The sequence below is a fragment of the Notolepis coatsorum genome, assembly GCF_963971535.1.
Source record: "Notolepis coatsorum genome assembly, chromosome: 19".
Lineage (NCBI taxonomy): Eukaryota > Metazoa > Chordata > Actinopteri > Aulopiformes > Paralepididae > Notolepis > Notolepis coatsorum.
The window spans coordinates 84,251,519-84,264,759 of record NC_140183.1 but is presented as its reverse complement, the minus strand read 5'-3'; the positions used below and the strand labels follow the sequence as shown (position 1 = coordinate 84,264,759).

General features: G+C 42.4%; 1 long non-coding RNA gene across 1 annotated transcript; it reads right to left on the bottom strand.

Moving 5' to 3' along the window:
* Positions 1-3,091: 3,091 nt before the first annotated feature.
* On the bottom strand, positions 3,092-10,060 carry LOC311246118. Its single transcript, XR_014620776.1, has 5 exons — positions 9,570-10,060; positions 9,034-9,143; positions 8,544-8,615; positions 7,192-7,338; positions 3,092-3,873 (listed from the first exon to the last, which is right to left on the bottom strand). It is a non-coding gene; the product is annotated as an uncharacterized lncRNA (long non-coding RNA).
* Positions 10,061-13,241: the final 3,181 nt, after the last annotated feature.

Sequence of the window (13,241 nt, the reverse complement as noted above, 5' to 3'; positions counted from 1 at the left end):
GGTAGTAGATTAGGTAGGCAGTGTTTCTGGCTCCAAAAAGAACAGCCAATTAAAGCAAATTTATTGTGACATCACAACGACCAATAATTCTACACGACTTGTTTAGACTTGTTAATCTGAAGACTTTAAACCCTGGCCAAATGGCAAGGAGTATCTATGTAATTTCCCCCCAGCGCCTAAGTAACATTCCAGACTGCCAAATAAAATCCATACAAAGACTAGGTAAACACATTTTCCCACAGTCCCCTTTAAATCAGACTTACGTATGAACAGTAAGAACAAAATCCTAAACTTCTAAACCTTTTTCAAACTAACTCTGAAGGGCTTTTTGCATCCCGGGAACACCACAGGATTGTCTCTGTATATTTACATTGATGGAATATTTGCATCTTTTGATCAGTTAACTTAATTGTGTATTCAATTTACAGAGGACCCACTTCTTCAGATACTTACAAATCCAAGACTTTATTCGCAATCACTTCCCTGGTTTCTGCACTATTCCTCCTTCCACCTTGGTCGACACCATGTATTTGTTGTACTGTACTTGTGCAGTATAATGACAATGAATTTGAATCTAATCTAATCTAATCTAATCTAACCGTATTATTAATCCTTACCTCAAACCATGTCAAAACTGTACAATACTCACGTGCCATTCTTCAGCCTTTGATCTTCTGGTCTGATCTTCTCAATATAGAGACAGAAACTTGGCAGTCAGTTTTGGAATGTGTCCACTTGTCATCTGTTTGTTCCCCCCACGGGGTCTCACAATACAAAGTAGTTCACAGAGTCCTAGCCTGCATCTATCCTGGTGATCCAAACTCTCATAAATGTCACTTATAGGAACAGCTAATCTCACCCACATGTTCTGGAATTGTCTTTATTTTGAAAGTCTGTCTTTGACACCCTCTCAGCTGTCATATCTGCTAACATCCACCCCTCATCCTTAGCTGGCCTGTTTGGTGCCCTACCCACTGCTAACATCCACCCCTCATCCTTAGCTGGCCTGTTTGGTGCCCTACCCACTGCTAACATCCACCCCTCATCCTTAGCTGGCCTGTTTGGTGCCCTACCCACTGCTAACATCCATCCCTCATCCTTAGCTGGCCTGTTTGGTGCCCTACCCACTGCTAACATCCACCCCTCATCCTTAGCTGGCCTGTTTGGTGTCCTTCCCACTGTCCATTCAAACTCTTAGCAACCTTCAAATAAGTAAAATTGACAACCCTCAGGTCCCTTCAGCTGGATGTTGTCCCCATTGACTGAGCACCACCCTGTACTGCACCAACACCCTGCACCTCCTGGCTCAGTCCTGTTTTCCTCATGCTAGAAGCACACAGTATGTCTAGTATGTTATTGTCTACAAAATGTCTGGTAGGCTATATTGGATGTATATATATATATATATTTTTTTTTTTTTTTCTTATTGTGGTTGGATTGTTGATATTACCCCCTATTCCCCCCCTTGTCTTAAGCTCACTACCTCTGCCAATGTTAACCTCATTATACACAATGTTTTCTTTTATCTAATTTATTCAGCCATACATGTAAGGCTTTGTGCCTTCTGTGTTTAGTTTAGTTTAGTTTAGTTTATTTGGATGCCCATTAGCTGTTACAAATGGCAACAGCTACTCTACCTGGGGTCCACACAAAACAATAAATACAAACAAACATAATTAAAAATAAAACCAACAATAACAAACATACGAAACAATATACATAACATAATCAAACATAATTCACCCCCCCCCCCCCAACACCCATCCAACCCAACCCACCTCATTACATTAGCATTATACCAAAATATTACAAAATGACTAGTAAAATAATAAAATGTTATATATCAAGCATTGTACCTGTACCCAAAAGTACCTTTTGACTTGCTTTTTAAAGCTTTCTTTGCTTATTGCTTGAGTAATTTCATATGGCAACCTGTGAGATGGCCCTATACATAGCTGTTATTTTCATTGCATTTGATCTCGGTAGAGGAATTGAAACATGCCCCCTGGTAACTTGCCTTGTCCTGTGCTCATGTCTGTCTTGGGAAAAGGTTATTCTTGAGTACAGGCAGTTTGGTTGTTTAAACACAGTTATATTCCTGAATAATGTTAGTAGGCTGCGTGTCGATCTGTCCTCTACTTTCAACCACGCAAGATCACTATGCATTTGGTCTACTCTACACCTGTTCTCGTAGAACAACCGAGTGCAAGACGAGCTGCTCTATTCTGCACAATCTGAAGTTTGTTAAGATCTTTTTTTGCTGCACTTGACCAGATTGCTGGGCAGTAGTCAAGGTGTGATAACACCAAGGTTTGAATAACCTGTAAGAGGGTAAGTGGCGTTAATAAAGAGGAGTATCTTCTTATCATAGATATTCCTTTCCCCATTTTACTAGTCACCTTGTCAATGTGATTCTGCCACGTTAGCTGTTCATCAAGTAGGACCCCTAGAAGTTTAGCCTCGGTAACCTGTTCTATACAGTTGCTTTTGATGGATAATCTTAATTGGTTCTGTCTCAATACATGGTTTCAGCCAAAAAGTATACATTTAGTCTTTCAGAATAAATTTAGTTTTTTATTACCCATTCTAGAATTAAGTCCAGATCCTTTTCCAATTGCACATTTAGCTCATCCATGTTTTGATGACATTATACACTGTAGAATCATCTGCAAACATATAGCTACACTAGCTTTACTGAGGACGAGTGTCATATCATTAGTAAAAATAGAGTAGAGCAACAGGCCTAAACAACTTCCCTGTGGGACCCCACACTGTACTGTCTTTACAGTAGAAAAACTACCATTAAAGTAGACAGTTTGTGTTCTGTTTGATAAATAGCTCCTCATCCAGTTAAGAGTCAAATGATTAAAACCATAAGCAACAAGTTTCGTTAAGAGCATATATAGTACAGCACCCACAATCCTTTTCCTATCTATATCACTCATCCAATTGATTAAACTGTGAGCTAAACTTTCCATCCATATCAAACTGTTGTCAAAGACAGGACAAACTGCTCCAACAATAGGCCACAAAGAAATATCAACTGGCAAACGTTGTATGTAAATGGATTTAATTTTCAATATGTACAAAAGTAGACATTCATAAACAATCATAAACAAAAAATATCTTACATAGATTTACATAACATTCGTTGTAAACATTGATGAATTTCACATCAAATAGACAATGGCTTAGGTGCTGTGGTTCGCTCAGCATCAAAGACGTATTCATATAGAGCACTAGCTGGAGCTCATGGCTTGTTCTAAACAGTATGGCTATGAGTTTATAACTGTGATATTAACTGTGCAGCAACTCAATTTAGTTTATTCTCTGCTGTTTTAACTACATTTGGACATTTAGTGCAACCTGCGCACGTCACTTCATATTAACGAAGCTTACTGCATTACATTATAACACACAGACAGAATGCGAAACAATCATTCAGTGCCAGAAACCCTTTTTTTTTTGCTTTTGCATTTTGTGTGCTTCATAGAAGAAATCTGTTTTGCGTAACTATGGCAACAATGCCCAGTGCACTCCACAGAGAAAGAGGCTCCAGACGGAGGCAGCGACCGGTAAGGCTGGTGGACCGCCATTGGAGGGCAGTTGTGTCTTGTCCAACAACTCCTCCCACTGTCCTTCCTCCACCCGACCAATAGCCCGGGTGGTTAATAATCTGGCCCTTGACGGAGCGTACTCTTCCCGCTCAGCGGCAGGGGGGGGGGCCATAGTGGGGAGGGGGCATGTTTCAAGAGCAGCTGAACAACCCACTTCGAGCCATCTCGAGAAAAGCTCTGAGGTCTTATTGAGAAGATCCTCCGGGGAGGAGAGCACTGTGGGGAGGCGGGAGAGATCCACCTCTTCCTGGAATCTCTGCCAGGCCCCAATCCATGATCCACACAAGGGTAGCCGCACCACCAGAAAGAGAAGGAAAAGGAATGGAGTCATTTTCATTCTCTAGTTCTTGATACAAGGACTAAAATAGACAACAAGTAAAAACCTTTTGTACATTGTTTTAGTTTTACATTGCTATATTTTGTGGCTGCTACACATTGGAGTTTACATTGTTGATGTTTAAATATTGGAGTCAAACGGAGCTGTATTCTGACTCATGATGGGTTAAGAAAGTGCCACAAAAAAAAGCTTAGGAATGCATGTGAATATACCCCATGCTTATGGTCAAAAACACCGGATTGGAACTTTAAAGCAAACACAGTAGTTGTAACTGAGGGGTACAATTCCCTGACTGTATTAATCAAGTACTGATGTCATTAAATCACTACCGTCTATGTACTCCTGGCCAATACTGTACATAAGTATTATTAGATTAGAACACTCCCACAATAACACGGTTTTCCACACAAAATACTCGTTTACAATATTTATTACATAAAAGGGATATTACATTTATCATTTGGTCACTTTAGATGCGCTTATAAGGCAAATAGAATGTGCATAGGCGAGTCAATAGTAAATATTAAAGATTATCTCTGGGAGTACTCTGGGATAGGGGGTACTACCGGTTGTAAGCCAGCAGAGGGGGGCAATGCTCTAGGAATGTCAATGGTCCACGGAGCTGTAGCAAGGCACCTGGAGACGGTGTATTTACTCCCTGCGTCAGCGGAGAAAGCAGCCTGGTAATCCCAGGGTGCGCTCCGCGCAGATGAAGGTGGAAGCCGTGGGGTCTCCGGTACGACGGAGACGGGCTTGAGTGATGTCCCCACGGGCACGTGGGTCCCACAGCAGTGGGTGTAGACGGTTCTCTGCTTCCAGTAGCTTGGTGAAGAATGAAGAATAATAATCCTTGCCCGGAGAGTGGCACCGCTGGCAGGGTGTAAATCCTCCGTGGTGCTGCTGCTCCGGTGTAAATCCTCCGGTGCGGTAATGCACGGTTAAACTTGACGTTACTATACTATTAGCACGGGCAATAAGTGCTCTATGTAGACGCACAATCACTCACTCCACGTGGTCTTTGACTCGTAATGAAGGCTTACTAATAAATAGAGAACGATACGACAAACAGACGTATTAGGATAACACGAGACTATCTTGGGGCGATGCGAGCCCTGCTCTGCCCACGTTGCGTAGTGGGTGAGACGTTGCTTGGATAACTGAACCAGACTGAACTGAAGGCGAACTGAAAGGGAACTGCAAGGGAAGTTCTGTATTCGCCGCGCTATATTTATATGTGCGGGGGGTAAACGATGGTGCCAGCCTGCTCACTGTCTCGTAGCCTTGGGCGAAAGCGGGCATGTTTGGGCAAGTCCTGGCGGTAGCTTTCAAGTCAGCTCGAGGGGGGTAAGGCAGTGGCGCCTAGGGGATCGCTTCCAATAGGAGAACGAATATTATGGTCTGTCCTGCTAGACTAAAGGGATATTCCGTGCATATTGTACAAGGAATATACAGGGGATATCAAACGATATACAAATATTATACATGGGATCTCAGGCAATAAATATATATATTCGGTTTAATCTGACCCTTTGTAACAGTAGTGAAGGATTATCTGTCAACGATAAAGCATTCATACTGAGCTGAAAGACACAGAGGAAGATACTGCTTCCAATTCACAAGGTGTGTCATTGATTTACAAGAAAATTGTATTATACTCCCTGACACGTTTATTTACGTGTATGGATTATATGCAATAAAACAATTCTTACAGAGGGCATATCTGGAATATAGCACGATTCTTACAGAGGGCCTATCTAGAATATAGCACAATTCTTATTGAGGGCCTATCTAGAACATAGCACAATTCTTACAGAGGGCCTATCTAGAACATAGCATGATTCTTACAGATGGCCTATCTAGATCATAGCACGATTCTTACAGATGGCCTATCTAGATCATAGCACGATTCTTACAGATGGCCTATCTAGATCATAGCACGATTCTTACAGATGGCCTATCTAGAACATAGCACGATTCTTACAGAGAGCCTATCTAGAACATAGCACGATTCTTACAGATGGCCTATCTAGAACATAGCACGATTCTTACAGATGGCCTATCTAGAACATAGCACGATTATTACAGAGGGCCTATCTAGAACATAGCACGATTCTTACAGAGGGCCTATCTAGAACATAGCACGATTCTTACAGAGGGCCTATCTAGAACATAGCACGATTCTTACAGATGGCCTATCTAGAACATAGCACGATTCTTACAGATGGCCTATCTAGAACATAGCACGATTATTACAGAGGGCCTATCTAGAACATAGCACGATTCTTACAGAGGGCCTATCTAGAACATAGCACGATTCTTACAGAGGGCCTATCTAGAACATAGCACGATTCTTACAGAGGGCATATCTAGAACATAGCACGATTCTTACAGAGGGCCTATCTAGAACATAGCATGATTCTTACAGAGGGCCTATCCAGAACATAGCATGATTCTTACAGAGGGCCTATCTAGAACATAGCATGATTCTTACAGAGGGCCTATCCAGAACATAGCATGATTCTTACAGAGGGCCTATCCAGAACATAGCACGATTCTTACAGAGGGCCTATCTAGAACATAGCATGATTCTTACAGAGGGCCTATCCAGAACATAGCATGGTTCTTACAGAGGGCCTATCTAGAACATAGCAAAAATCACATCATGAATCTGTGATCACGATTAGGAATTAAAGGGGATTGTCACCCATTTTAATAATTCACATAATGTTCTTCCTGTGCCCCGGGAGAGTTCAGTCAGTAAAGCTAGAAATCAGAGAGAGAACCCTCCAATCTGTGATGTCACTGGGATGTAAAATCTGGAGCTGCTCCAGGCATAGACAATGGATGGGGCTATGACTTTATAAAAGTATTTGTGTGAGCTCTTACACCGAAATAAGGTTTTTTAACTATGGTTCACACCTTCTCACAATGCTAGAATATAAACCTAATTTGGGTGTAAGAGCTCACACAAACATTTGATTATTTATTTCATTTTAGTCAGAGGCCCATTCATCGTCTGTGGAGCAGCCCAAGATTTTACATCCCAGGGACATCACCGATTGAAGGGTTCTATCTGAAAAATTCACTTTTTTGAGAAAAAAACAAACGGACCGGTTGTTTTCTTGCAGAATAGGAGGTTTTGCTCTTCGGCCATCAATGTCTGAATTCTTAAAATGACTATTCCTTTAATGTGCTCATTTGCTACTCTGTTACGGTTACAAGATCACACACACATACCTCTGTATTTTTGTTCTTCCTCATGATCGTATCCAAAGTTTGTTTTATGTCGGAGACAAAGGAGCGATTCAGGTGCTCCCTCCACAGGTTCTTCTGGAGAACATACCAGGAATCCAAGAGGATGACTGCAGCAGGGAACACACAGCACTGGAGGGAAACACAAGAGGTATAGCTTTAGTTAACATTGTCGCCTCAAAGCAAGAAGGTCCTGGATTTCATTCCCGCTTGGGGACCAGGTTGCCAGGTACCCAGGTGGGGTATCTCCCGGCCTTTCTGTGTGAAGGGTGCATGTTCTCCCCGTGCTCGCAAGGGAGCCCATCCCAAAAAAGAGATAAACCCAGTGGAAAAACATGCAGAACAGATCGCTAACGCTGTCGCATCCCTGACGAAGACGGACAGGAGCATTTGGATTGGTCCCCGGGTGCACCGTGCGGCCCATGGAAGGACCGACGGGATGGGTCAAGTGCAGAGAGGCATTTCATTGGCGACCCAATGCATGTGTGTGTGTGTGTGTGTGTGTGTGTGTGTGTGTGTGTGTGTTTGCTGCATGACAAATAAAGACTTCTTCTTTAGCAAATGACACAGGTCATATACAGTACATCAACTGCTGGCTAATTTAATTGGAGACTATGCATGTGTGTGTGTGATATTAATGAGACTGTGACTCTGAATAAGTCCCTAAGACAAAGATCAAAGAACCATGTAAATCTGCTTTGATTTATTTTGTCCATGTATTTAAAATCCAAATCACCCGGGAGTGTGAATGAAAGTACTCAACCTCTACCGTCTTTAACTATGAATGCACACAACACCCCACCTTACCATCTTTAGATAATAATTAGGTTTGAAAATATTGTTCAAATCAAAATGTAAAAACAGAAGAGCACTGCACTGGGTAAAACACCTTATAATGATGTTAATGTCGAAGGTGAAAAAGACCAGGTGCTCTTCTATTCTATATGGACGTCTATTCTGCATCGAACATTGTACATATGTCTATACTGAACACTGTGACCTCATTTTTTACTTCTAATTTACATGCTATACTATGTTATTTTATTTCATACTTATCTTGTCTTGCACAGTCTCTGGAGCGTAACAGTAAGAAGCATTTTGTATAAAAGTATTCTGTACTTCTGTATGACAACTATTAAAGAAACTTGAAACTCTTCAAGGATAGGGCAAATAATATAGGATTAGTCACTGTAAGTGTAAGTCCATGAAAAAGCAAGCCGGACAGTCACTGAATTTAATCCTAATTTTAAAAACAGACTCATATGGTGCTCTACACATTCCTTACATTACACATTATGCGTCATTTGCTACCGGCGTGCGATTCATAAACAACTCACCGGATCAGTGTTGCAAAGCATGCCGTCGCTGTAGCGGTGCTCAACATAGTAATCTTTAGGAAACACTGTCCGCTGTAGGGAGGAGGGGGAAAAGGATTCAGAGATCAAGATGTGAACTGACTAATGACAGATAAATCACCACATTGTGAGCCTTAACAGAATGTGATTTGTTGAATTGGCAAGGAAGCCATTAAACTGTAATTCAAATGTGAAGCAATAAGCCAGTTATAAACAAACCCCTTGATCTAGCCTGTCCCACGAGGCACATGCATGGTTAAACAGTACATGCTATAGTGGTATTTGAGTAAAAAGGCCAAAAAGAGTTCAGATAAGAGTTTATGAGATAAGAACGTGGCACTGACACTCCCCCTCATGATGAGTTTAACCTCTATAGGAGATGGGGCCTGCGGCTAAAGACAGGAAGACACACACACACACACACACACACACACACACTAACACAGGGGAAAGTCAATGATGTTCAACTTACAAATCCAGTGGGGTTAATGTCGATAGTTCTTTTAATATTCTTGACACCTTCTCGATCAAAGTCACATCCACCACATTGGACAGCAGTCAAGAGTGATAATAACAGGCAACCTGGTGTGTGTGTGTGTGTGTGTGTGTGAGAGAGAGAGAGAGAGAGAGAGAGAGAGAGAGAGAGAGAGAGAGAGAGAGAGAGAGAGAGAGAGAGAGTGTAATAGAGAGAGGTTCAGGTTAATGGATGGAAACTTTCTGTGGTTTGCAGCACATGCAGCTTGCAGGCTCGCTTAGAAACGACATAATTTGTTGCTTCGATTAGCCATTTGAGTGACAAACTACAGTACATTAAACATGTATACCGTGGAAACAGCCCTAATGTAATACATACATGTAATGAATAACAACACATGGGAAATACTATACTGACATAATAGAGTTAACATTGCGAGCCAGCATGTCAACAAATAATCAATTCCATTTGTCACAATTTTGTCCCACGCCTCTTCAAAACAAGGCACTGCTAAATAGTCCACATTTTCTTACCTGGCAGTGACATCCTTTTATCTTCCTGAGAAAGGACACTTCTCCATTTCTCTTGTTGGGGAGCAATCACTCTGCAGAGAGTTCTTTCAGCATCAGCCTTCAAAAGTGTCTGTGGTTTCTCTTGAGGTCTGTGACACACAGAGAGCGTTGCTGTGTCTTTTGTCTCCTCTGCTCAGTCCCCAGTCTTTGACATCTTTCTTAATTCCTTTGGTTCCTTTGGTACTTTCCCCCCTTGCTTTATCCTCTCACGCAATCCTGCTCTCACTTTGGATTTCCCCACTTGGTGCTGACTGGCTAGTATTGTCCCTATCCCTCCCTTCTCCTCCTCTATTCTTTGTATTTTCCTTGTCCCTTTCTCCGTTGACCTAGTATATCTCTGACCACCAGCCTAATCTGAATCACTCTCCTCTCTCTCTCTCCCTTGAAATTGGTTAATGGACAGAGCGAGAGAGACACAGGCCTGCTCTTCTCTCCCTCTCCCTCTCCCTCTCCCTCTGGGTAGAGTGGGTGCTCGGCACTCAGACAGAGCAGAGGCTGGGCTCAAAGTGAAAGTGCTGCTCACTGCCATCAGATCTACATTGCTCGTCTGCTCCGCTCTGCTCCCTTTAAGTTCCAGCCCCTCCCACTGACTGCCACACGTTTTACCTCACCATGGACTGACCCAGCCCCCTCCCCCTGCTGCTTAGACTCTCATTCCCCTGACCCCCCGCCCCCTCCTCCCAAAGCGGGGGGGCCTGTGAGTAGGGTTAGTCATGCCGTTGGAGCGTCTGTTTTTCATTTTGACACCCCGGCGGCCCCCACCTCCTCCTCCTGTGTCTCTGTGGATGTGTGTGCGCCCGCGTTTCCTAGTCGTGGTATCCCGCAAGTCATTGAGCCGTCCCGTCAGTCTTATATAGTCTTTTACCATATAAGAAGACGTTAGGGATTTTTTCATGAATTAGAAATACAATCTAAATAAATAAATAAATAACAGGATTTGCACAACTACTATTCTGACTAAACTCGCTGTCAGTGGTCACTCGGCGAGTTAAGTTGTTCCATTGTTACTGATTGATTGATTGATTGAAAACTTTATTAACAGATTGCAGAATGGGTACAGTACAGTACAGCTCAATACATACAGTTGTTAAGGGGATGCAGACCAGAGAAAGACTTTCGTCTTGTTTACATCAAGGTCCCCCATTCCACATGTTACTCAGTCATGTGGAACTGGGATCCTTGCTTGGTTAGTCAGCCATTCGTGAAATCATACTGACTGGCTGGCTTTCTTGAATCACACCTGTCATAGTAGAAGCTGGGTGCTGCTGTCATGCCCGGTCTTGTCCGAGCCATGTAGTACTACATTGTGTTTGTGTGTGATCTCCGACTGACAGACATGTGTGTGTAAATGTGTGTGTGGGGCAACCATTGATAATGGAACAACTAACAAGGCACTGTTATTTCCATGTGTTTGGTTGTTCTTGAATATACAGCCAAAAGACGCAGTGAGGAGGACTACGTCTAGAGGCCCATATCTCTAGTGGAATGAGGCTAAAGGGGAACCGAGAGGCTGCAGAGTCAACAACAGGCCTGAATCCAGTAACTCTCCCATGGGGAGACATTAACTGGAAACCTCCTCACAGCTCACACATACTACATCTCCTTCTCGTTACCCTGGTCCCTGGACATAAATATCCAGACATTAAACCTGTCCTCCTGTCCTACAAATCACTTAAGAGAGTTAGTATAATAGAAGTGTAAGTGGACGTACTAACAAAGTAAATGTGCAACTGATCACTGGAACTGCAAGAAATGATCTCGGTTCCATGTCTTCTTTTTTTGTGTGGTTATTGACGTTTATACAATCCAACCTACAGCTCTAGACAGACAAAAACAAAAAGTACAAAATAGAAAAACCCTTTATTAGGTAAGAGTATTTTAGCAAAACGAAATGTCATTATTAGATTAAACTAGTGCCAGTCCTGAATGAATGAATGAAAACTTTATTTAACAGATTGCAGAATGGGTACAATACAGTACGGCTCAATACATACAATTGTTAAGGGGATGCAGACCAGAGAAAGACGTTTGTCTTGTTTCCATCAGGGTCCCCCATTTTCAATTCATATAGACATTTATGACATACACAACATACATGACATTTATGGTATAGGGACATATAGGTATTTAGTACTGATACATTTGTGACATAAACGGTATTCAAATATATAGTACTGTTACCCCTAGATCTTGACAGAGTATACATATGATGGGGAGGGGACTGTACATTAGGAGGGGGTGGGTGGGTGGGAGAGAAATATACATACGGCGGGGAGGGAATATATACATGCGGTGGGGAGGAGACTGTCTATTAGGAGGTGGTGGGGGTTTTGGGCATTTACGGTGGCCAGTTTTGAATTGCAGTCTCCCGTAGGTGCTCTTTAAGAGCAGTATTGAATGTGGGTAGGGATTCTCATTCCTTTACAGCTTTGGGTAGGGCGTTCCACATTGATGTGGCATAATTGCGAAACGTGTTTAGTCCCTTGTTTGAGCCGAATCTGGGTTTAACATGATTTGTTGAGCTTCCTCTGGTGTAGTGGTTGTGGTATTCACTGACCTTTGGGAAGTATTTTGACATGTACATGGGTACCTTAGTCATATAGTGTATCTTGTAGACCAGGCCCATTGCAAGTTGCTGTACTCTGTCGTCTACTCTAAGCCATCCTAGGTTGTCAAAGTGGGCCGGGGTGAGGTGGGTTCTAGGGGTAAGGTCAAGTAGTAGTCAGACCAGTTTGTTTTGTGATGTTTGTAATTTTGTTTTAAGCGCCTTTGAGGTGCTTTGGTACCATGAGGTGCAAGCATAGTTGTAGTACCCTTGAATGAGTGCTCCTGCCAGAGTCTTCAGGGTATTCTTGTTCGTTGGTTGACTTTTTTTTTATTACATTGGATGCCATTTTGTCACAGGACAGATTAGCCTCTAGGATGGAACCCAGGTAGGTAATTTCATCTTTCCTTGTGACAATATTGTCACCCACTGCAACTGAGAAGCCGTCGGTCTTGCTGAGTTTGTTATTTGAACCGAAGAGAATGGACTCTGTTTTGCCCAGGTGTAATGATAGTTTGATGTTCACAAGAGTCCCGTTCATTAACACTTTAAACCAAATACAAATAAAAAACTACATATTTTCTTCTTCTGAACAATCAGTACAGTTGAAGAACAGTGTGGGGGGGGGAAAGGGAACTATTCAAAAGAAAGCTGCATTCCAGTGAATTTTATTGTTCGCAGACATCAGCAAAGCACAGGCACGAATAACTGATTTTTTTTTTTTTACTATGCTGCTTTTTTTAGTGCACCGACCAAACATGTAGCTGCAGTTAGGAAGCAAATCCCCGCTGATGGCAGTTCGGTGGCACAGGAGAGGCCCCGTATATATGCAACCATGTTGTACATTTTGGTATGAAAGAAGACCCGCCACTTGAGAATTCTTGGCCGACAGCCATGCATTGTAAAAAAGAACAAATAACCTAAAAAGTATGAGCGTGTGCTGCTGCTGCTGCCGCCCCCCCCTTTCTTTGTTCCCTCAATTCTCCACAAGGTGGAGCCAATTATGGAGCACACCAGAGGATGTTAAAGTGACCATGCGGATTCATTTATTTTATTAAAAAGAACATACAACCAGTTAACAAAAGTAG